Genomic DNA, 25,972 nt, shown 5'->3' on the forward strand with positions numbered 1-25,972 from the left:
CGTTGCTGTGGAGACTCAAGGTAAACCTGTTGTCGTGTTCGCAAGCTTCAGAGTCACCTTCCTAATTTTGTATTCACACTGTTTTACTTATTTCCAGACAATTGTATTTAGAAGTTGTAGTAAACTTTGTAGAGTTTATGACTTGTACTATCAGTTTTTGGGAAATTGTAAATTCTATAAAGATTTCTATATTGAGACTATTAGACTTTCTTTATTATTGTTGATATTTAGTAAATGTTAGGCTTACCTAGTCCCTAAGACTAGGTGCCATCAGAAAACCCAACAGATAAAAAATTGGATCGTGACAACATGCATTTTTCTTTGATAATGGGATTCTTCACCAAATCACTATTCCATATACCCGTCAATAAAATGGGGTGGTTGAAAGAAAATATATACATTTGTTAGAAACCTCTATAGCCTACTTTTTTCAATCTCACTTCCCGTCAAATATTGGGGTGAATGTGTCTTGTTTTGGTACGACGAAGGGTATTCCGATAAATAAATGACAAATATGAGGGCAAATTGTTGCCCACCATTTATGGCTCCACGTGTTATTGGGTGATATTTGGCTGCTTCTTTGTAAATTTTGGTAGCAACTTTTAGGGCTCGTTTTCTCTCTCTCTCTCTCTCTCGCTCTCTCGCTTCTCCTTCCGCTCATTTCTCTTGTTCCTTTTCTCTCTCCAGTGAGTTCTTCTTCCTCTTCCTTTTTGTTCGGTTTGTTCTTTTCAATCTTTTACTTTATTTTCATTTTATCTTTTATTTTGTGTTATCTTATTTCGATTTATTCACATGCATGTGTTCATTTAACTATTTCATGTCAATCCTTGGTAGTTAGGACACCTCAATAAGAGTACAGAGACCCTCTGTAAAGAGAAAGTCCCCCAAGAACAGTACAATACTTATGTTCTGCAATTATTTTTGGTTTTCTTTCAACTTACTGGTGTTCTAGCATAAGACAATTTTTTTTGTATAAAAAGACTTAAATTAATCACAAAAAAAATGTACCGTCCAAGTATTAGGCGATTGATGTTTAAGTATTCTAACTCAAAATTAACCGCTCAACTGAATTCGCATTTATTGGATTTTAGCCCTTATTGTGTTTGATGAAATATTTCAACTGATGTTGATATTTGATATAGGTGGCCCTAAAAATCTGTTTGGGAGTTATAACCTACACTTCAGATAAAAATCCCTTTCAAGAATTGTTCATAAAGAGGTATGAGCTCTCATAATCAAGTTTAATGTCGTTCTTCTCTTTTATGCCAAAACACTATCAATCCCAATGTATTTTTCTTTCCTCTTTCCTCATGTAAAATTATGCTTGAGCTTTGCAGCCCAATTGGTAGCACGATGAACCAGGAATTAGAAACCTCGGGTAAATCTTTTAGTCCCTTTTAATTATTTTAGTAGTTTTTAAATTTTTATGTTACATAAAATTGAGAAGTTATACTGGAGTAGGATATAATCCCTCACTTGACACTTTACTTTCGTTCATTTGAGGTTTTGTATCTACGTCATTTGTCATGGTCCCTATCCTTTAGAGTTAAGCCTCATTCTTCGTGAAGAACTTTGTCTGATTTGTTTTTGATAATGAACTTTGTCTGATATCTTATGAAACTAAAGCTGGTGACCAGTCTTTATTCAACATTTTCTACTCAGAAAGGACTTACTTTTGTATCTTCTAGAATTCGATAACCAATTTTCATGGTATTCTTTTTCACAGAAGTACACACACATATTTTTTCAAAATGAAACTCTTTATTAACTTATCATATGTATGAGCAGATATGCACATTGCAATCCACATCCCATGGCAAGTTGTTAACGTCCATAATCAATTTGTAGTTGATTTGCATCAAATTTCAATCATATAAACCTACTTTACAACTTTCACTTGCAAAAAACTCATTTAGTGTTGTTGTCTTATGAAGCGAGTGGAGTTCTATATTTCTTTTCTTCATAGTTGTCAAACTTTGAACAATGAACATAGCTAAATAATATGTTAAGCCCTGGGAAGCTTAAAGCTCAAGTTAATTAATAAGCAGTTGTATGTTGATCGGAGCTCGAACTAAGTTTAGCTCAAGGTCAAGCCTTGAACAAAAGTACTATTATTGATACTTTCTTTTCAGACAACAATCATAAAAGAACAAAAAAGTCTAAAAGATACTTGTAACATTCATATCATTAGAGAAATAATATTCCCACATTCATTTATAACATGATACAGATCAAGTGAAAACCTTAGTTGTTAATTAATCTCGACTTCTTGATAGTTAGGTCATTTTAATTAAGTTATCAGAATATGGTAGTTGAAAAATAAATCTACCTTTATTGGTTTAATTCAGAGATCTAAAGTTAAGGTGTAACAATAGAATACAACTCACTAATTTTAGTGTGCTTACCACCTTCATCAACATGCTTTGACTTGGAACTTAAAAGTTTCAACCTTTTTTGGGTTAAAAATTTCAATTACTTTAGCGATTCCTGATTCTTGCACTTTTTGTTCACATGATTTTTACATTTTTGTTTTACGTTCTATATAAGGCCAAGAAAATTTGTTATATGCATTTGGTTTACCTTGGTTTTCTCCGCGAAAAGAGCTTGGGTTCTCTGTTGTGCAAGGATACCTTGTATTCTTATAATAAGTTCGTTCTCAGTTTTTCACAACTTCATTCTATCACGCGTCAGTATGTGCTTAGTATTTTTATCTTTCAGCTGGTCATTATGAAGAATGAGAATTTCGTGGGTGGAGCTAGAATTTTCAGTGGATGTAAATTGTCAAACCAATATGAAGCTATATATAGAAGGTTCAGATGGTTCTTATATCGAAACAAATGAGCACACTGATTTAGCTTCATAGGACGATCACTTGGTTTTTGTTATAGCCAGACAGAGGATATATTGGACCATTTTCAAAGTCTACTAAAAACAATCTATTGCATACAAAGCACATTCAAAGCCAAATTTTTTACAAACTTTCCCTTCTCTACAATAGAACTTTTTTTCCCTCTATTTTTCCAAAATAAACCTAGAAATACACAGATAGAAATAGTTATAACATACCTGATAGAGGTAGTGAGGAGGAATCCAACATCAAGGAAAAATAAGATACATATTATCTAGATGTAATACAATTCTTTTGATATTGTTATATCATCAAGGTGCCTTGAAATACATAAATGGAAACATTAATATACTTGATGTCAGCATCTCTTAGAGCTAACACATAACCCCAATCAGCACCGCAAGCACACATGTAGTTACAACAACAGATCAGATGCAAACTATATCTAAATTAAAAAATTGCATACGAAATCTTATAAAAAAAACTGATTTAGGAAAAATTTTCAAGGGTATTCTCAGCAAGCTGTAAGAAGAGAAGTAGAGTTCAGAAGCTGGACTCAAACTGAAGCAAGCAAATGTAGGTGACACCAAATAATCCACAAGTTAGTTTTCTTATTTGGTGGAGAAACATTATATCATTTGTAAAAGTGCATGAGAGATTTTTTCTGCTGAAATGGACAAAAACAAAAAGTATAAATTCCTAAAACCTAGAGTCATTTTTAATGCAATATAGAACAATACTCTATTGTATTGATGCAGAGGACTAACTGATAACATGACCAAACAAATAACAAAAGCTCACTCCAAAGATATATTAATCCAGAATCAACAAATAGGCTCCAACCCGCTGCGCCATGTTCTTTCCCTAAACCAAAAGAAATGCATGTCATCTAGAGAAATGTAACGGCTACTCTGGTTATCCATTTGGAATTGGAACAATTGGAAAGAAGAATCTAGAAAAGCAGTGGCAATAATGATGAAACACTTTTGAGCTATTAAATAATATTCTTGATGAAAACTTGTGAAAATGCCAAAAACAAATGCGACATACCTGAGTTTTTAACTTCTACAATAAACTGTGCACTCAGACTAACACATAGTTCAACTTCTATTTTTCGATTATTGAGATTGGAGATGGAATAAGTGTTTTCTATCTCAAAGGACACATCTAGAAGTGATGGTCTTGATAGGGTATCCAATTATCACTACGAGTTGTAGATAAAGATCTCAAAGTAGCTAAGATTTGATATTACTTATAGATATATTTCTCTTCTGCAATCTGAAGTAAATTTCCCGGTTGAAATCAGGCGTGGAATATAGGAGGACATAAGTCATGCTTCTTTAGCCTTGGACAAAGTGCTCAATTGTCTGATAATAATACTACTTATAATTATATTAGCTCATTGCGAAATAGATGTTGGAATAACTGATTTTTGGTATATAGTTGTGATGACTTCATTGGATACTTCGTAATATTTGCTTTTTTCTATGTTAGCCTCTTCAAATTATTTTGCTACTTTCCCTGACGACATGGATGAACATGTGTCTCCCTTTGTGTATAAGTTATGTGTAAAAATTGGTTATTTACATACAAGAACTAATTTAGCAAAATTTTGTTATTCCACCATCTCCGACAAAAGGTCATTTACTTTTTTACTTGCTAATTCTTCCTCTCGGTTCATTATGAATTCTTAGATGTGCAACAATGAAATCACATATCAGTCTATAGAACCAAAAAATCTCAGGTCTATTGATAGAATTTCAACATTTTCATCTTGTCATATCATTACTTTCAGCAATTGAATTGCTTATGAACAGAGATGGCAGCATCAACTTCAGTGGATTAATTGTGACATGTTGTGATCAAGTTGAAGAGTACATATGTTGCTGAAGCTTTTCGAAAAATAATAGATATAAGCTCCCCCCCTACAATTTCATGGCAGTTATCTTTGTTCTTTCTTTTTCATTTCATATGTTAGATTTATATACTAACTGATGCATTCCGTTGGTGTGTAATAGGAGTTTATGAAGTGTTGTTGGAAATAAATAATGGTTGTCCAAGAAAGACTTGGAAGCCTAGATTGTACCTTGGAGTAAAGAGTGCTTAGGGTCCTTTTGGATTTCCAAGTGCAATGAACAAAGCCATAAGTGAAAATGCATTGTGGAACTTAGTTTGCTCTGCAATACTGCGTGATTTTTGTACAACATGGAAAAAATTGTTCAAGAACAATGGAGGTACTAGAGTTTTAAAAAAAAATGGTAGTTAACTGAGCTAAGAAACTAGAGTAATTTAGAGAATATGTGTGATAAAGTTTGGCAGGAAGCGGAAGAGAGACATGGCTACTTGGTCTATATATTTTAATCTGTTCAAGATGCATATTTATGACTTTTTAAAGATCTATTTGGCCATTGTAACATTCAAGTTGGTTTAGACATTTCAGCATATACTTGCAATGTGGTATTTTAACTGAGAATATTCAATTATAATTAATACATAATTTTTTTGGGTTGTTGTAGGGGTTGTCCACTAACTTTTGTTGAGAAGACAAATCTAGCATGGAATTGATTTACCCAATCTCTCTCACTTATGTTGGGCTCGTGCATTACATGGGCAACTCTTCTAGTATATGATAAATAGGATGTCTTCTTCTGTCTTTGGGAACACGTCTCCTTTTCAAAGGTTGCATGTGTCTCTCCTTCCTATGACAATCTCAAATCTTTTGGTTGTCTATGTTATGCTACCATACCCAAACCTAATAGGGATAAATTCCAATCTAGGGCCATAAAATGTGTCTTTCTGGGGTATCCCTGTGGTAAAAAAGGTTACAAACTCCTTAATTTCACCAATCATTCTGTTTTTTTTTTCCAGAGGTGGTATTTCATGAACATGTTTTTCCTTACTCTTCACCTTATTCCCCAGTACATCCTATTCCTCCTGTTCCTTTTGTGGATTGTGCCTCCACTCCTTCTCCACGTTCATCTTCTTCACCTGAATCTTCTCCTACCTCTCCTCTTCCTCCTCCTACATCTGTCCCTCCTACCTCTAATTCTCCTTATGCCACTTCCTTGCCAACTTCTCCTCTGCTTAGGAAGTCTAGCAGGGTCTACCACACTCCCCATATCTTAAAGACTATGTTTGCTCCTCTGCCCTCTCCAATCCTGTGTCTGGGACATCCAAGGTGTCTCCTGCTGAGCTACAAATGTATGAACCTTAGTTTTACCAGCATGCTGCCTCTCATCCTACTTGGCAAGAGGCCATGCTGCAAGAATTTCAAGCTCTAGAGGTAAATCATACTTGGGAGATTGTTCCTCTTCCTCCTCACAAGAAGCTTATTCCCTACAAATAGATTTACAAGATTAAGCAGAAATCTGATGGCTCTATAGAGAGGTACAAAGCTAGATTGGTTATTAGAGGTGACACTCAAAAGGAACGCATTGATTATACTGAGACCTTCTCTCCTGTTGTTAAGTCCACTACCATCAAGTGTCTTCTTTCTCTTGCTGTTAAGAGGGACTGTACTATGTATCAACTTGATGTGAATAATGTCTTTCTTCATGGTGACCTACATGAAGAGGTGTATATAAAACTTTCACTTGGTCTTCAGATTTTTACTTTTGTGGCTTCTGATTCTTCTCCCTTGGTTTGTAAGCTCAACAAGTCACTTTATGGCCTCAAACAGGCTTCCATGTAGTGGTTTTCCAAGATGTCTGAAGCTTTGCTATCTAGAGGCTATATTTCATGTAAGAATGACTATTCCCTCTTCACCAGGTCTTCTAATTCCTCCTTAACAATCATGGCTGTCTTTGTTGATGATATATTGCTTGCTGGGGATGATGTAGCTGAATTTGACAGTCTGAAATCCTTCTTGGATTCTCAGTTCAAAATCAAAGATCTGGGCTCTGTCCATTATTTTTTGGGTTTGGAGGTTACAAAGAATAGTCAGGGTTATTTGGTCAGTCTACAGAAATTTGCTTCTAACCTCTTCGATGAATTCAACTGCATGCATTTCACTCCAGTAGTGACTCCCCATTGAGTCATCTGTCAAACTAACTTTTGACATGGGCCAGCCACTTACTGATCTGGGCTTTGTCCATTATTTTTTGGGTTTAGATCTTACCAAGAATAGTCAGGGTTACTTGGTCAGTCAATAGAAATTTGCTTCTGACCTCTTGGATGAATTCAACTGCATGCATTTCACTCCAGTAGTGACTCCCTATGAGTCATCTGTCAAACTAACTTTTGACATGGGCGAGCCACTTACTGATCCTAGTCTTTATAGAAGACTTGTGGTGAAACTCAATTTTTTACAGCATATCAGACCTGATATTGCATTTTCTCTCCAACATTTGAGCCAATTCCTTCAGGCTCCTCAGGTTCCCCAAATGCTAGCTGTCATACATATTCTCAGGTACTTGATGAATGCACCTTGGCAAGGCATTCTCCTTTTAAAGTCTCCTGACACTTCCCTTGTGGCATATTCTAACTCTGATTGGGCTGCCTGTACTCAGTCTCGCAAGTCTATCACTGGTTTCTTTATTAGTTTTGGTGGTTGTCCTATTTCTTGGAAATGCAAGAAATAGCCTGTAATTTCTCTTTCCTCTACTGAAGCTGAATATAGAGCTTTGAGGAAAGTTGTGGCTGAAATCTCCTGGATGGTTCGATTATTTACTGATCTTGGTCTGATTTTTCACTCTCTTGTTCAGGTGTTCTATGACAGCCAGGATGCACTTCATATTGCCAAAAATCCTGTTTTTCACGAGAGGACTAAGCATATAGAAATTGACTGCTATTTTGTTCGTGATTGCTTACAGTCTGGCTTGATCTCACTTTACCACATTTCTACTGCTGACCAGCCTGCTGATATTTTAACCAAGTCTCTTGCAGGGCCTCTTCACCATCATCTGCTTGGCAAGCTTAGAGTGGCTTCCCCCTCCAGCTTGAGGGGGTGTTGGCTGTCTAAAGTCTCAGACAAGAGCCCAGTAGTTATTTTACTTACACAGCACTTAGGCCCATTCTTAGATACCGGGCCCAAATTTGTAACAAAAGCCACAAATGTAATAAATATATACATAGATTCTTCTGGAACAAATACACATTACATTAAATACGCATTCCTCTATCGTATTAATTATTTCAATTTGAAATATTAACTATATCAAAGTCATGCACAAACAGATCCGCATAGATTTAAAAGCATTCAAACTCAGCCAAACTCAACAATAATTTATACACTGTACTTTTTCAAAATAGTTGGTTTAACCCATCACATTCACACGTAAGCTTTAATATGCTCCAGTCTCCCCCACCCCATGTTGCGATCTCTCCCTTGTATTATTCTTCATTATTATTAGTGGGTACATTTATCCAATTTTTTGGGACAAAGGGAGTGGTCTTCGTGAAGGACAAGATGCCGGCATCGAGATTGAGATGATTTGCACATGTTAAGAGGAGAAATATTGATGCATGAGCATTTTGAGAAGAAGTCGAGGTAGGCTATAGACGTACTGGAGAGGGGGTGACTAGGTAGTACATGAAACTGCTTCAGCTTATGGAGGACATGACCTTTGATAGGAAGGTGTGAAGGGATTAAGATAGAAGGTGTAACGCCCCAACCGATTGTTTTGAGTATTGATACTTCGCTCGGTTGTTTGAGGGTATGATTAGCTTTGTATGATGTATTATGACTTATGTGAATCGTCGGTTTTGGTTTTCAAGCTATTCGGAATTTGATTTGGAAGAATGATTCTTAGCCAGAAGCTTTATATTTGAAAGGTTTGACCAAGTTTGGCTTTTTAGTATTTGATATCGGATTGGATTTCTGATGATTTCGCTAGCTCCGTTGGGTAATTTTGGACTTAGGAGCGCGTCTGGATTACAATTTGGAGGTCCGCAGTAGAATTTGACTTGAAATGGCAAAAGTTGGAATTTTGGAAAAGTTTGATCGGGAGCGGACTTTTTGATATCGGGACGTATTTTAATTCCGAAAGTTGGAGCAAGTCTGTAATGTCCAATGTGACGTGTATGCAAAATTTGAGGTCAATCGGATGTGATTTGATAGGTTTCAGCATCGGTTGTGGAAGTTTGAAGTTTCAAAGTTCATTGATTTCGAATTGAGGTGTGATTCGCCGTTTCAATGCTATTACGTGTGTTTGGAGGCCTCGAGTAGGTTCGTGTGATGTTATGGGACTTGTTGGTATATTTTGGCGGGGTCCCGAGGGACTCGGACGTGTTTCAGATTGATTCGGGCTATTTTCCTTCATTTTTTGCATTGCTCGTTCTGCATAATTTTTAGCTTCTGGTTTCCTTAATTGCGATAGCGGAGTATAGATCGCGTAGGATTGTTAGATGGCGGAGTAGGATTTGTTCATCGCGTTTGCGAGTCCAGAGCTACATTCGTGGAGATTGAGGCATTGGTTCAATGCGTTCGTGAGCCTGCTGATGCGTATGCGTTGTAGGAAGGAAGGCTTGAGGATGTCAGACGTTTGTTCTTCGCGATCGCAAAATATGGTGTGTGATTGCTTAGCTCCAGGAGTTTTGTTGATCGCATTCGCGTCTTTGGTGCTTGATAACTAGGGATTTGACGCATTTTATACTCCTTCTTGCTCATGCTTTGATTAGAAACTCATACAAAATAGTCCCAAAAGGCTCATAAATTGTGCTTGATTGCAGGTTTGATCAACAAAGTGACAAGATGTCAAAGATCAGCTCAAAAGGAGTGAAACTTGCACAAGTACCAAAGACAAGACAAGCTCAAGCAAAATAGGTCCAGTGCGGCCGCACACCACTTTGTGCGATCCACACTAGGAGGTTCAGAGAGCAGGTATTCAGGCTAAAAGTCCATGCGGCCGCACTAGATTTAGGGTTGTCCGCACTGGAGTCCATGCGGCCGCACTACCATTCTGTGCGGTCCGCAGAGCCAAGATTCAGAGAAGTTGCAGTTTGGAGCTTTCAAGCCAATACGGTCCGCAGTCTATTTTGTGCGGACTGCACTAGAAGTCATTGCAGCCGCAGTCCATTCTGTGCGGTTCGCGGAGCCTGAGTTCAGAGAGCTAGATTTTGGAGCCAAGAGTCCTAGTGCGGCCGCAGTCCATTCTGTGCGGTCCGCACTAACCCCGCAGGGGCATTTTTGTCCAGATTTTTCAGCTTAGTATAAATAGATCCTTTTTCCATTTTTAGGTTATCAGATATTGTAATAGCATAGCTGCGCTCGTGGGTCGACTTTTCTTAGTAATTTTGGGCAACTTTAACTACATTTCATCATTGAATCTTTGTATTTAGCTTAGCAATTAATTAATATGTGTTTATCTTCATCTATTTCTTGTTTTTCTTCTTTGAATATGAGTAGCTAGACCCCAAAGCTAGGGTTGTGGCTCAACCCTAGTGTGGGTAATTGATGGGTCTTGTATTTTAGGGCTAAATTTATTATGGGTGTTTGATATTTGGGTCAATTTCATGGTTAATTACTGAATTAGTGGTTGCAAACACTAGTTTGTGTTTAGTTGACTAAGGCTCTTCTTGAGAAACAGAGCTTAAGTCTCCGAAATTGATCCAACAAGGAATTGGGGCATACTCAAGAGACTGATAGCCCCAATTAAAGGGTTAAACCTCGAGAGAGTAATACCCGACTTGAACCCTAAGTTGCTTGTGCAAATTTGCATACCCAGTTGGTCTTGAGAAAGTCAATTGGGCAAAATCACTTGAACCATCGAGAGGTGTAGAGTGGGTAAAGTAGTGCAACAGTTATATCATACTCCCCAATCATGTCAATTGTGCCTTAGACTCAAGTACTCGTCAATTGACCACCTAGGCGGATGTCACTACCCTAGTGCCCTTTAAACTATTTGAACAATCCGTAGCATTTAACTCTTAGCTTAATTTACAATTTGTAGTTTGTTAAAAGTAGAATTATAAACAAAACCCCAAAAATGATGAGAAGTGTAATTTGGAACTCTACGCAATCCTAAGCTAAATAAATACACCACTCTAATTCTAGCTCTATGTGGAAATCAATCCCGACCCAAAATCGGGTAAAAGCTGCTCCGACCCTCTCTCGCTACATAATTAGTAGTGCAGAGTAGGCCGCGATCACTTTTTGGCGCCGTTGCCGGGGAGCTAACGGTTTTGCCTATCTATTTAGTTAGTTTTGTGTATTGTTCTTCTTTCCTTCTTTGTTACTAACTTGTTTGTGTCACAACTCAGGTACCAAATGGCAGCGAACAACGCTAATGACCCTCTTGAAAACGTGATTGCGGGGGAGGAGGTAGATGATGTCGGAGATGATGAGGTGCCTCTTGTACCTCAAGGACAACATAGAGGCTGCAATGCCAATGCTAATCCCAATGATAATGTTCCAGACCCTTCTTCGCCACCTCTAAGAGTGGCTCCCAGAATATTTCTGAACCAGGGCTATGCGAGTGCTATTGTCCTACCCCGAATCCGGGCGGACAATTTTTAGATAACCAATGTGATGTTGACCTTACTTGAGCAGCATGGGTATTTTACGAGTGATGCAAATCAAAATGCCTACAACCATCTCAAGGGGTACATGGATACATGTTGGGGAGCAAGCAGACGAATGTGTCCGAGGATGATCTTAGGTTGAGACTCTTCCCATTCTCACTTCGGGGGAAGGCATTAGATTGGCTTGAGAGACTTCCCAACCATTCCATCACAACTGGATGAGTTGGCGGATAAATTCATTGCTAAATTTTTCTCGCCAGGGCATATGGCGGTATTGCGTGATGAGATATTGGCTTTCAAGCAAGAGCCCACAGAACCTTTGCATGAGATTTGGGAGCATTATATAACAATGGTGAAAGAATGCCCCAACAATGATTTGACCGAGGCTATGATATAACAAACCTCCTACCAGGGCATCAATACAACAAATCAATGCATAGTGAACCAACTTGCTGGAGGCAACTTTATGAAGCTGTCGTATGATGAGGCATGTGATATACTTGACGAGATGGCTGGCACTTCTTCTGCATGGCAAAGTAAAGCCAATGTGCCTCAAGGTGACCCCACGATTATTCATTTGCACAAGGAACTATATGATCACGGGCAACCTATAGCTGAGCTTACAACTACTATGAACCAATTGGCAAAGGCACATTTGCAACAAGTTCAAACTCCTCACCAAGTGAATGCCATGGAGGGTGTTAATATGCTTGTCAACAAAAGAAGACAAAGAAGGCAACAAAACCAAGGGAATTCTAAGCAATTTGATGATGACTGTGGTGAATTTCAAAATGATGGTTATGATGACCAAAGTGAAGAGGTTCAATATGTAAACAACTATCAAGGCCAACGGGGCAACTCTTCCAACCAACAACAGTGGAGACCTCAAGGCAATTGGGGCAATCAACAACAAAATAGTGGCAATTGGGGCAATCAACAACAAAATAGTGGTAATTGGGGGAACAACAACTAAAACAACAACTAGGACAATCAGAACAACAATCAAGGCAACCAAGGGAATTGGAATGGTAATAACAACAATTGGGGTGACAATAATAATCAAGGAGGATGGAACAATGGAAACCAAGGAAACCGGGGGCAAGGCTTTCAAAGGCCCCCAATGTACCAACAACCGAACAATTCACCCCCATTTCCATCTCAAGGTCCTAGTTCTTTGGGTAATGATATGGGTAGAATTGAAATGATGTTCGAGCAGATGATGAAGAAGAATGCAGATTCTGATGCACAGTTAGCTTCTCACAATACCTCTATCCGAAACTTGGAGGTGCATTAAGCCAAATCTCTCAGTCATTGAATACTCGCCCGAAGGGTGCTCTACCAAGTGATACGGTAGTGAACCCGAATGGTGGGAATAATCATAATGACGAAGTCCCTTTGGTAGTTGAAGATGTGGTTGATGAAAACGTGAACAATGAAGTGAGGATTGATATTCAAGAAGTCGAGGTGGAAACTCAAAATGATGTGAACCCATCTAGGGAACACATAATTGACATGCCGGAGCCGGTTGTGCCAAAAGCCAAGGCTCCTTTGCCAAGGCCACCTCCACCTTATCCTCAAAGGCTCGCGAAACAAAAGAATGATAATCAGTTTAAAAAGTTCATTGATATGATGAAGAGCTTATCTATTAATGTGCCTTTGGTGGAGGTACTTGAACAAATGCCAGGCTATGCAAAATTCATGAAAGACTTGGTCACAAAGAAGCGTTCTATGGATTGTGAAACTATAAAGATGACTCACCAAGTTAGTGCTATAGTGCATTTAATGACCCCGAAGCTTGAAGATCTCGGTGCTTTCACCATTCCTTGCACCATTGGGAGTGCGAATGTTGCCAAGGTTCTATGTGATTTGGGAGCTAGTATCAATTTGATGCCCTACTCAGTTTTCAAAACTTTGGGTATTGGGCAACCTAGGCTGACTTCCATGAGGTTACAAATGGCAGATAGATCGATGAAGAGACCCTTGGGTATTATTGATGATGTGCTTGTCCGGGTGGACAAATTTATCTTGCCAGCTGACTTTGTGATTTTAGATTGCGAGGTGGACTATGAGGTTCCTATTATATTGGGTAGACCTTTCCTAGCTACGGGGAAGGCATTGGTAGATGTGGAAGCTAGGGAACTCACCTTCCGGGTGGGAGATGAAAAGGCCGTCTTTCATGTGTGCAAGTCTATGAAGCAACCCTATAGTACCGAGGTGTGCTCTTTTGTTGACCTCGTTACAACAGTGATAATTGATGACACTAGTGCCATGATCAATGTGGAGGACCCATTGGAGGCCGTTTTGTTGAATCTTGATGTCAATGAGGATGCAAACCGAGTGGAGTGCGTGAATGCTTTACATGGAATGAGCTCTTATTCTTATGAGCCTAGGAAATTGTCTTTGGATATTGAGAATAGAAAGACTCCACCAACCAAACCTTCAATTGAGGAGCCTCCGGTGTTGGAGTTGAAACCACTTCCTCCATACCTCAGGTATGAGTTCTTAGGCTCAAATTCTACTTTGTCAGTTATTCTTTCTTCTTGCCTTACTAACATGCAGGTTGATGCCACATTGACGGTCCTTCAAAAGCGGAAAAAGGCAATTGGATAGACTTTAGCTGATATTCGGGGAATAAGCCCTGCATTCTGTATGCACAAGATTATTCTGGAAGATGATGCAAAGCCGTCCTTGGAGCACCACAGGAGGCTAAACGAGGCAATGCAATAGGTTATGAAAAAGGAGGTGATCAAGTGGTTGGATGCCGGGGTTGTGTACACTATATCTGATAGCTCTTGGAATTCGTCGGTGCAATATGTACCAAAGAAGGGTGGCATGACTGTGGTGACAAATTCCAAAAATGAGTTGATTCTGACAAGAACCGTCACTGGTTGGAGGGTATGCATAGACTACCACAAGTTGAATAAAGTGACCCGCAAGATTCACTTTGCTTTGCCATTTCTAGATCAGATGCTAGACCGACTTGCTGGGTGTGCCTTCTATTTCTTCTTGGATGGGTATTCTAGGTACAACCAAATCTTTATTGCCCCGGAAGATCAGGAAAAGACCACATTCACTTGTTTGTATGGCACATTTGCTTTCTCTAGGATGCCTTTTGGGTTGTGTAATACACCAGCTACATTTCAGCGGTGCATGATGGCCACCGATATGGTGGAAGACATTTTGGAGGTGTTCATGGATGATTTTAGTGTTGTGGGGGACTCATTTGATGAATGCTTGAAGAATCTTGATAGGGTGTTGGCCCGTTGTGAAGAAACCAATCTTGTCCTCAATTGGGAGAAATGCCACTTTATGGTGGAAGAGGGAATCGTTCTCGGGCATAAAATTTCGAAGCATGGCATTGAGGTGGATAAAGCAAAGATAGATGTGATTTAAAGGCTCCCTCCCCCTACATCTGTCAAGGGAGTCCAAAGTTTTCTTGGGCATGCGGGGTTCTACCGGAGATTCATCAAAGACTTTTCGAAGGTAGTGAACCCCTTGTGCAAGTTGTTGGAAAAAGATGCTAAGTTCGTGTTTGATGACAAGTGTATGCAAGCCTTTGAACTTCTCAAGCATAAGTTGACCACCACTCCTATCATTACTGCGCCTAATTAGAGCTTGCCCTTTGAGCTCATGTGTGATACTAGCGATGTTGCGATTGGGGCAGTTTTGCGTCAACGAGTGAAAAAAATGTTTCATCCGATATACTATGCGAGCAAGACAATGAATGATGCTCAAGTGAACTACACGGTGACCGAGAAGGAACTTTTGGCTATTGTGTTTGCTACGAAAAAATTCCGGCCGTATCTTATGGGTGCTAAGGTTATTGTTCATACCGACCATGCCTCTCTCCGGTACTTGATGATGAAGAAGGACTCCAAAGCTAGACTAATGCAATGGGTCTTGTTATTTCAAGATTTTGATTTGGAGATTGTGGACCGGAAGGGTAGTGAGAACCAAGTGGCGGACCACTTGTCCCGCTTGGAGGAGGAGGGGAGGCCTCATGATGGCCTAGAGATCAATGATTCATTTCCCGATGAACAACTCCTTTCGGTGTCGATGAATGATATGCAATGGTTTGCCGATATTGCTAATTTCCTTGTGACTGGTATAATCCCGTGTGAGATCTCTTCTAACCAAAAGAAGAAGCTCAAGCGAGATAGTTTGGATTTCTATTGGGATGAGCCGTACTTGATCAAGATTTGCACGGATGGTGTGATTCGAAGGTGTGTCCTGGAGGAAGAGCAATTGAGTATTTTGGAGGCTTGTAATTCCTCTCCCTATGGTGGTCATCATAGGGGGGTGAGGACGGCTTCTAAAGTTCTTAGTTGTGGTTTTATTGGCTAACTTTGTTCAAAGATGTGGGTGACTTTGTGAAGAGATGCGACGAATGCCAAAGAGCGGGTGGAATTTCGAAGAAAGATGAGATACCTCTCAATACCATCCTTGAGGTTGATATTTTTGATGTATGGGGCATTAATTTCATGGGCCCATTTGTTAGCTCTTGTGGGAACACTTATATCCTTGTGGCGGTGGACTATATTTCAATGTGGATTGAAGCCGTGGGTTTGCCTAACAATGAGGCCCGGAGTGTTGATGCATTTCTCAAGAAAAGCATTTTTACAAGTTTTGATACTTCTCATGCAATCATAAGTGATGGGGGGTCTCATTTTTGCAATAGAGCTTTCGACACGTTGCTTTCTAAGTACGGTGTCAATCACAAGTTTCTACCTCCATCATCTTCAAGCAAGTGGTCAAGTGGAAGTCTCCAACTGGGAAATCAAAAGCATATTGTCAAAGATGGTCAATACAAATAGGACCGATTGGTCGAAGAAGTTGGATGACGCTCTATAGGCTTATAGGACGGCTTACAAGACTCCGATTGGTATATCTCTGTACGGTTGGTGTTTGGAAAAGCTTGCCATCTATCGGTTGAGTTAGAGCACAAGGCCATGTGGGCTTTGAGGAAGCTAAATCTTGTGTGGGATGTTGCAGCCAATCTTCGTGTGGAGCAGCTTAATGAACTTGATGAATTCAGATTTCATGCCTACTCCAGTTCGTCCTTGTATAAGGACAAGATGAAGTACCTTCATGATAAATATGCTCGTAGAAAGGAGTTCATAGTAGGTGATTTGGTTCTCTTGTTCAACTCCCAGTTACGTTTGTTTCTGGGAAAGCTCAAGTCTAAATAGAGTGGACCTTTTGAAGTGGTGTGTGTGACCCCGTTTGGTGCTCTTGATTTAAAGAACAAAAATGGTGAAGTCTTCAGAGTTAACGGGAACCGGGTTAAGCATTATCATGGAAAAATTAATGACAGCCACGTGGTTGCGCTTCTTTTTTTCAAATGATGTGATGGTAACCTGCATCGTGCCGCAACGTTAAATCAGGCGCTTCTTGGGAGGCAACCCATGTGTTTTTCTTCTTGTTTTTATTTTGATTTTCATTATAGTGTAAGATTGATTTTTGGCCTGACTGGTTGTGAGATGTTACATGGTTGTGTTGATACAGTGCAAGACATAGTGGAAAAAGTGCCAGGTCTCTGAAGTTGCCAATGCGACCGTACTACATTCAGTGTGGACCGCACTGGTGAAGGGTGAATGACCACCTCTCTAAAGTTTGCCACTGCGGCCGCACTACATTTTGTGCGAACCGTAGAATGTTGCCTCCTCAAGCTTGAAAGTATTTGTGCAGTGCGGACCGCGGTCCATTTTGTGCGGTCCGCACTGGTTGGTGAGACTGGGCCCCAAGTCCTTTTCTATAAATAGGGCTATTGACTCTCAGACCCTCTAGAACACTATTCATCACCTTCTTTACTCGTAATTAATTGTTGGACTCGTTGTTCTTCATTACATCTCATATCTGGTACCATTTCATTCCTTTTAATTGTTTTCTTCTGTTAATTTCTTTCAATTTGTGCTTTTCTTACTTCCCTCTCTATGCTTCTCGTAGATTCTGTAATTATTTAGGTTAGGTTAGTTAAAAGTTTGATTCATGTTGAATTAGTTAGTTGAATACATTGGGGTAACATACAGGGACATTAATTAGGTGCAAAATTGAGCTTAAAATCGAAAATTCATGAACCCTAACTTAGTGCCAAGACTGGGCAATCAGTGCGGACCGCAGTCATTTCTGTGCGGTCTGCATTGCCCCTGTGCGGTCCGCAGTACCATTTTGTGCGGACCGCATTGATGAACAACCTGAAAGCTGAACTTTGGGCAGTGCGGCCACACTACATTTTGTGCGGACCGTACTGGCCCTTGTGCGGTCGCACTACCATTTTATGCGGTCCGCACTGCCAAGATACAGAGGGTGGGTAGTATGAACCCTACCCCTGTGTGGACCACAGTCCATTTTGTGCGGTCTGCATTGGACCCTATGCGACCGCACGCCATTGTGTGCGGTCCACACTGGGTGGTTTTTGCAATACTGTCTGCAACTTTTCCTTGGTAAAACAACTTGGTAAAAGATCTAAACAACCGGGCAGAGGAGAATCCTCCCGGGGAGGGAAACAAAAAATGGTTAAACTTACTCCCCAAGCTAGGCAAAACATCAAAAACATGAGGAAGGCCATAAAAGTTGCTGACAGAGCTATTGACATGTTGGGGAGTGAGTAAGAGCCCTCCCGGGAGATCTCTTCGGACTCAATCCCAAAGCATATCCCTTATCCGGAGAGACACAGACTGAGAGACACTCCTCCCACTTCCCCCACTGCCCAAGCATCAACGAACATTTCTTCTGAGTCGTCTGAGGGCTCAGTAGCAGGTAGTAGGGAATACTCCACATCTCCCACAGATTCATTATTCAGAGAGGATGCAGTAGGAGGTGAGGAGGAAGTAGAGGGAGATGAGGAAGTAGCAGAAGGAGGTGAGCCTTATGTGGGAGGCATTGCTAGAACTAGAAAGCCTGAGGCTTGGGAGGACAAATTTGTGAGTGCAGTGGCGTACCATAAATTTCGGGAGTGGTGCCAGGTGAGAAAGTTGATTCTGGAGAGGAGCTTCATAGATAGAGACTTGATACCTTACAACCCCAACGTGAGGAGGCAGTTTAGGACGAGAGTTGGATGGGTGCATTTTATGGATGATTGTGTGGACGCCAACGAACACTTGGTCAAAGAATTCTACTGCAACGTAGCACACATCAGAAAGGGTTCCAAAGTGACCAAGGTTCGGAACTTAAAGGTGTTGTTTGATAGTAAGTCAATAAATGAGTACCTGAGCTTTAATGAGGAGGACGAGACCGTGTACATGGCGAAAATGGAAATGGGCGAGGAGGTTCATCCCTGGTTAGCACAGTACCTAGCAATCCCAGGTACCACCCCGACTGGTTGACTGCTAGAGTCCGAATTCTGAGACGGAGTTTGAATTTTGAGGCACGAGGGTGGGAGATTTTTGTTTGCAGCCGGTTGGACCCTACCACTCATGACAACACCCTACCTCTCTACCGGGCTATTTTAGTGGCTTATATCATGGCAGGGTACCCCATCAACGTGGGGAATGTGATGTCTAGAATCATTACTATCGTGGGTGCGGAGCATGATCAGAACTATCATTTCTCCAGTTTCCTTACAATGTACTTTCGGGGCTTGAAGGTGGAAAAGAGGCCCTTCGATATTAGAGTCAAGGTGAAGGCCCCTTTCTCCTGGTATAGCATGCAGGGGGATGACAACTCCAAGAGCAAGAACTTCAAAGGTACAACTACTGCTCCAACTGGCCAGTCTGAAGATCCAGTTGTAGTAGTGGCTCATGCTGAGCTTACCTCCATTCCTACAGATATCCCTCCCGGTCCTTCCACATCCACATCCACTCCTGCTGGTCCATCTGCCTCAGCAGGCCCAGAGATTCCATCTTCCTGGGCCCATCCTATTACTACTCACCGACTGAGCTAGGCGCTTCTTAGCATAAACAACTGGATGCATACTGCCTCATCCAAGTTGTCCACATTCGCCACTGTGGTAGAGGCTCAGTCGGCACCTCCGCCAGCACAGGTTCCACAGTCGATAGAGGATTCTCTCAAAGAGATACTTGACAACCAAAAGAAGATCCTCGACACTCAGGTAGTGCTCTCAAAGGCAGTTGATTCACATAGCAAGGCTCTCAAGGAGCTTGCTCGGGAGCACAAGAAGTTGCGGAAGACACGGGCCTCCAAAGAGTCCCTGAATGAGCTGAGAGTAGATGTAGACATACTGAAGGCGGATCACCTGCCTTTAGATTTACTGCTCAAGGACCTAGCACCAGCAGTTCATCCAGAGCCGGAGCAGCCACAGAGGCCTCCCAAGAGGAAGAGGATGATCCCTCGAGCTAATGATGCAGTCATCCAGCTGGATGACCTACAAGAGACCTCTTCCAGTCAACCACAAGGTGTACTACCTACAGAGCCTGTCCAGGTCTAGGCCCAGGTCCCAGTAGCAAAGCAGCAGGCCACAGGGGACCAATTTGAGGTCCCCGAGCACAGAGAGGACCCAGGGACTACACATGAGCCTATGTAGACATACGGGCCATAGGGAGTCTTCTATATCCTTTTTCCTCATACCTTTTTGGTGCTTTATTTAAACTAGTTGGCATTGGATGATTGTATATATTTAATATTTTATGCTTTCTTGATTTTTCATCTTTGGTCTGTATATAATTCTGATATTTCGTTACATTTATCGCATTTTTATCTCACTTTGGGTTTGTATAAAAAGATTATATCATATTGTATATATTCATCCCATCCATTGTATATTCAAATCCCCTTTTGTATATATTCATTCTATTTTCCGCAAAATTTTTCGTTTTTAGCTACTTATTTGTTATTCGTAGCTTTTTGTTTTCGAAGTTTGCAATAAGCCTTTGTTTTTCTTAATGCCACGGTTCTTTCCAAAGGTGGAGTGTTATGTGAACTAGGTGGCTCTTCCCAATGATGGATGGCGTGACGACCATCTTAAGGGTTTAAGTCTGTTTTTCTTTTTCTTTTTAATAGTTAGTAGTTAAGGGTGCCTCAAGCAAAGCTTCACTTGGGCCTAACACATTTGCCTTTGATCTCATGGTCAAAAACAAATTGTTGTGTTTAGGATGGTGAAAGTCGTGACCTCGAGACTCTTGTGTTGACCGATAATCATCAAGTGGTTTTTCGGGACCATTGTGTGCTCAAATCGTATCTAAGGTCGTTGTGGGCCCCCGACTCTATGTCTTTAGAAATCCCTTAGCTTGTATGGTAAGTAATTGTAATTGCAAGTCCAAGTCCTGAGCCATTAGTCTAGAACTTGCCTTGAATGTCTATTGAGGCGAAATCATAAACGAATTTTGAATTGAGACATGATTATAGGCTCTCCTTGATCCAAATGATAGTCTGAACAATTCCATAGCCTACCAATGATAAGATACCTAGTTAACCCTTTTGAGCCTTAGACCTTTTTCTTTCAAGAACCATGATACAAGCCTATACCCGTTCTAAAAGATATCCTCTCTTGGCACTCAATCTTTCCTTTAGCACATGGAAAAGTATAAGTTTGGGAGGAGACACGAGGATTGCAACAATGTGGTAAAAAGGCACAAAAATGAAGAAAAGGAAAGGCAATGAAAAAGAAAAGAAAAAAGCAAAAAGACAAAAAGAATGTTCAATGCAAAAAAGAATAAAAAGGGATTCAAGAAAAGCAAAAAATGAAAGGTGTGGAAAGTTGAAAAAGGAGAAAAGGTTTGAAATGCCTAAGAAAGATGACGGTGTGTCTCTTTAATCCCTTAGAAAGAAGTGAAATGACTCAAAGAGTCAAGTGAATATATGCCAAATGAATCAAAAGAAGTGCTTAAGGGAAGATGGAACCTACTTAGACCAAAACATTTCCTACCCTGAACCAAAAGCCTTCACAATGTCTCCACAAAAGTCCTATATGATCTTTAGTTGAATGAAGCTTACATTAGTGGATACTCACATAAGGGGCAAGCATATGGTACTTAGAGCCGGACTTATGACTTTTTCTTGAGAGAGATGAGTGAATTTCTATTAACCTCATTTTGCATGCCACTATTCTAAAGGTGAGGTTTGCTTAGGGAGAGTTGAGGATGTGTGAGTTTGGGTTCCACAATGACCAAAGTAATTGAAAGAGTTCTTTGATGTGTTGAGTCAACTCTTGAAGCTCTTGTGTCGCACTTAATCCATGGCATTTCAAAGGGTAAATTTTGTTAATGATTCATTTGTATTGAGGGCAATTGTTAGTCCCAATTGATGCTAGTTGAGGTTGCTTTAGGACAGCTGAAAATTTCTTGGATTTTCCCTTAAGGGGTGGGTCTTATTTTGTTTACTTGAGGACAAACAAAAGCCTAAGTTTGGGAGAGTTGATAACTAGGGATTTTGACGCATTTTATACTCCTTATTGCTCATGCTTTGATTAGAAACTCATACAAAATAGTCCCAAAAGGCTCATAAGTTGTGCTTGATTGCAGGTTTGATCAACAAAGTGACAAGATGTCAAAGATCAGCTCAAAAGGAGTGAAACTTTCACAAGTACCAAAGACAAGACTAGCTCAGGCAAAATAGGTCCAGTGCGGCTGCACACCACTTTGTGCGGTCCGTACTAGGAGGTTCAGAGAGAAGGTATTCATGCTAAAAGGCAATGTGGCCCCACTAGATTTAGTGCGGTCTACACTGGAGTCCATGAGACCGCACTACCATTCTGTGCGGTCCGCAGAGCCACAATTTAGAAAAGTTGCAGTTTGGAACTTTCAAGCCAATGCGGTCCGCAGACCATTTTGTGCTGACCGCACTAGAAGTCACCGCGGCCGCAGTCCATTCTGTGCGGTCCGCACTAACCCCGCAGGGGCATTTTTGTCCAAATTTTTCAGCTTAGTATAAATAAATCCTTTTTGCATTTTTAGGTTATCAGATATTGTAATAGCATAGTTGCGCTCGTGGGTCGACTTTTCTTAGTCATTTTGGGCAACTTTAACTACATTTCATCATTGAATCTTTGTATTTAGATTTGCAATTAATTAATATGTGTTTATCTTCATCTATTTCTTGTTTTTCTTCTTTGAATATGAGTAGCTAGACCCCATAGCTAGGTTTGTGGCTCAATCCTAGTGTGGGTAATTGATGAGTCTTGTATTTTAGGGCTAAATTGATTATGGGTGTTTGATATTTGGGTCAATTTCATGGTTAATTGCTGAATTAGTGGTTGCAAATACTAGTTTGTGTTTAGTTGACTAGGGCTCTTCTTGAGAAAGAGAGCCTAAGTCTCCGAAATTGATCCAACAAGGAATTGGGGTGTCTCAAGAGATTGATAGCCTCAATTAAAAGGTTAAATCTCTAGAGAGTAATACCTGACTTGAACCCTAAGTTACTTGTGCAAATTTGCATACCCAGTTGGTCTTGAGAAAGTCAATTGGGCAAAATCACTTGAACCACCGAGAGGTGTAGAGTGGGTAAAGTAGTGCAACGGTTACATCATACTCCCCAATCATGTCAATTATGCCTTAGACTCAAGTACCCGTCAATTGACCACCTAGGCGGATGTCACTACCCTAGTGCCTTTTAAACTATTTGAACAACCCGTAGCATTTAACTCTTAGCTTAATTTACAATTTGTAGTTTTTTAAAAGTAGAATTATAAAGAAAACCCCAAAAATTATGAGAAGTGTAATTTGGAATTCTATGCAATCCTAAGCTAAATAGATACACCACTCCAATTCTAGCTCTCTGTGGAAATCGTTTCCGACCCAAAATCGGGTAAAAGCTGCTCCGACCCTCTCTCGCTACATAATTAGTAGTGCGGAGTAGGCCACGATCAGTGCTACGTTCGCATAATAGGAATTTCAGCAGGTGAGCATTTGTTCTATGCGAAGGCGTGGAATTGTCTGCGTTCGCGAAATGTAATAGCTGGGCAGATTCTATTATATCTCAATTCGAGGGTTTCAACCATTTTATCATTTTTGGAGCTATGGAGCTCAGATTGAGGTGATTTTTGAAATAATTTTCTCCATATGAATTGGGGTAAGTGTTCTCTACTCGATTTTGGTTATATTTCGTGAATCTATCTTCGATTTTAGCAATTTGTTGATGAATTTAAAGAGGAAATTGAGGTTTTTGGCCTAAAGTTTCATAATATGAATTTTTGAGTTTTAACACTGATTTGGTGTCGGATTTGAGTGAAACTAGTACGGTTGGACTCGTAACTGAATGGTTTAATGGATTTTGTAAGTATTGTCGGGTTCCAAGGTACAGGGTTGGGTGTATTTTTGTCTGGATTTGGGATTTGATTTAGGATTTGATCTTTATCATTTGTAATTGTTTCCTTGGGCTTTATCTGGTGTATTTGAGTTGTTATTGGCTAGTTTTGAGCCATTCGGAGGTTGCTACACGTGAGATGGCATTCTTGGAGCATCACTGGGCCTGCTCGACATCTGGAATTTACTTGTTTGATATAAGTAACTTAGTACTGAGGGTATGAAACCCCGAATTAGGTGTTATGTGATTGGTATTGAGGTGACGAACATGCTAGGTGAGGGGCGCGTGGGCGTTCATCCTATGAATTGTGACTTTGTTGTTCCATGACACTATTTAATGGTCCTATTTTGTTGATATCCGCGCTTCTACCATATGATTAAATAATTGAGCTATCAAATCATGCTAGATATCTTGTCTAGGCTTTATGATGATATTGTTAGGACCCATAGAGGTTGTTTCTTGCTGTCATCTCTGTGATTTCATTGATATTTCGTACTCATTCATATTCATGCATTCATATCATATCTCAGTCTCAGTTGTTGTTTATTGATACATCATATCATTATTGTCGGGTTAGTTTCATGACATTGTGAGCTCGTGAGTGAGACTGGAGAGATTGATAACTGAGTGAGGCTGAGGGCCTAATTGTGATATATTGAGACTATGGCACATGAGTTGTCCATGCGGATTCTGATCTTGATACTATGACACGTGAGTTGTCCGTGCCGATTCTGATATTGATGTTATAGCACGTGAGTTGTCCGTGCAACATGTGAGTTGTCCATGCGGATTATAGCGCTTGGGCTGTAGGAGTTCCTCCGGAGTCTGCACACCTCCAGTTAGCACAGTCGACTATGTATATGTTTATGGATCGGGTTGCATGCTGCAACGGGTATTGCTTAGTGCTACTGATTGAGTGTGCTGAGTTTTGAGCATGGTAAGAGATAATTCTAGATAGTGAGGTTGAGCACCCTGAGAGTGTGAGTACATGAGTTCATCACTGAGAGACATTGCATTTGACATACATACTTGAGATTCATGCATAGAGATGCATTTTCCTTTTGCTGCCCGGTTTTGGTAACATTCATGATTTTTTACCTGTATCTTGACATGTAGGCATAAATATATACTTTCATCATTGTTATCTGAAAATGAAACATTTACCTAACGAAAAATGTAGGGAAAAAGTTACAGTTTTCGAACTTACTCATATTTTTGACGATTTCGATAAAGGATTTGGATTTTTCACAGATATACTTAAAAAGCGGAACTATTTTTAGAAAACTATGAAAATGCTGAACATTTTATCTCCGAGCTACTTCTTTATTTACTTGATTACATTGTTATGAATTGATATTGATTATTGGTGTTAGACCCGAACTATGTGCCAGCTCATCACTGCTTTCAACCTAAGTTTAGGTTTGTTACTTATTAAGTACATGGGGTCGGTTGTACTCATACTACACTTCCTGCACATTGTGTGCAGATTTCGAATGCCGACATTGCTATGTTCGGTGGGAGTTGAATTGGAAGATGTACCTGCGTCCCTGTTGTAGCTTCCTCTTGTTCATGGTAGCCTTTGGAATTTTAAAACTCTGTTTATATACTTCTCAAACAGATGATGTATTCACTTCATATCAACTTTGTACTCTATAGTCCTTGGAAAATGTATAAGATTCAGATAATTCCTTTGTTTAATTGTCTTATTAATATTATTGAAATTAGATAGTTATTAGTTGTCTTACCTAGCGGGTTGGGTTAGGTTCCATCACGACTAGTGAATTTTGGGTTGTGACAGATTGGTATCAGAGCTCTAGGTTCATAGGTTCTACAAGTCATGAGCAAGTGTCTAGTAGAGTCTTGTAGATCGGTATGATGACGTCCATACCTATCTTCGAGAGGCTACAATTTAGGATATACTTCCCATCTTTCTTTCCTTATCGTGTGACATTGATTCAGCTTGAAGTGTAACCCTTTGAATCCCTTCCACGTATTTGCATGCGCATGTGAGCACTCGGTATCAGCTGTGCTTCGATGGCTTGTGATTCCAGGGATGAGGTGTGAGATGCGATTTTTTTGTGATGATGATGGGCCAGTCTGGAGGACTTGAGGTCGGGTTTTGACTGTAGCTTAAGCACGAAGATTTTGATTGTGTGAACACGTGCTTTTGGGCTTATATGTCCGGTGGTGTCCCTATTAGTGGAATTTGTGGTTGGATGGCTACGTGATGCGTATGATGTGACTGCGAGATGTGTTCATATAGATTGAATGTGGCGAGAAGAGTTTGCGTGAGATGTAAAAAGGACTATTGGGTGCTTGATTTCCATCTTGATTCGACGTATTGTCTTGGGATATGAGTGTATTGAAGGATCCTTCATGTTGTTTAATTGTGGAACGAATTAGATTCTCATGTCATATTGATGAGTTCAAAATCAAGAAGATTAAGTAATTGCATTGTGATGACCC

At 40.2% G+C, this 25,972-nt stretch overlaps 1 long non-coding RNA gene across 3 annotated transcripts; it reads left to right on the forward strand.

Moving 5' to 3' along the window:
- The first annotated feature begins 566 nt into the window (after positions 1–566).
- LOC104226264 (uncharacterized) lies at positions 567–7,955 on the forward strand. Of its 3 annotated transcripts, none has more exons than XR_011406736.1 (4): positions 567–686; positions 1,143–1,219; positions 1,338–6,588; positions 7,552–7,955. It is a non-coding gene; the product is annotated as an uncharacterized lncRNA (long non-coding RNA). The 3 variants fall into 3 exon arrangements; XR_011406737.1 differs by having other exon boundaries at positions 1,338–1,378; positions 3,356–7,955; XR_011406735.1 differs by having other exon boundaries at positions 1,338–7,955.
- The last annotated feature ends 18,017 nt before the right edge of the window (positions 7,956–25,972 follow it).

The sequence above is a fragment of the Nicotiana sylvestris genome, chromosome 4, assembly GCF_000393655.2.
Source record: "Nicotiana sylvestris chromosome 4, ASM39365v2, whole genome shotgun sequence".
NCBI classification, from domain to species: domain Eukaryota; kingdom Viridiplantae; phylum Streptophyta; class Magnoliopsida; order Solanales; family Solanaceae; genus Nicotiana; species Nicotiana sylvestris.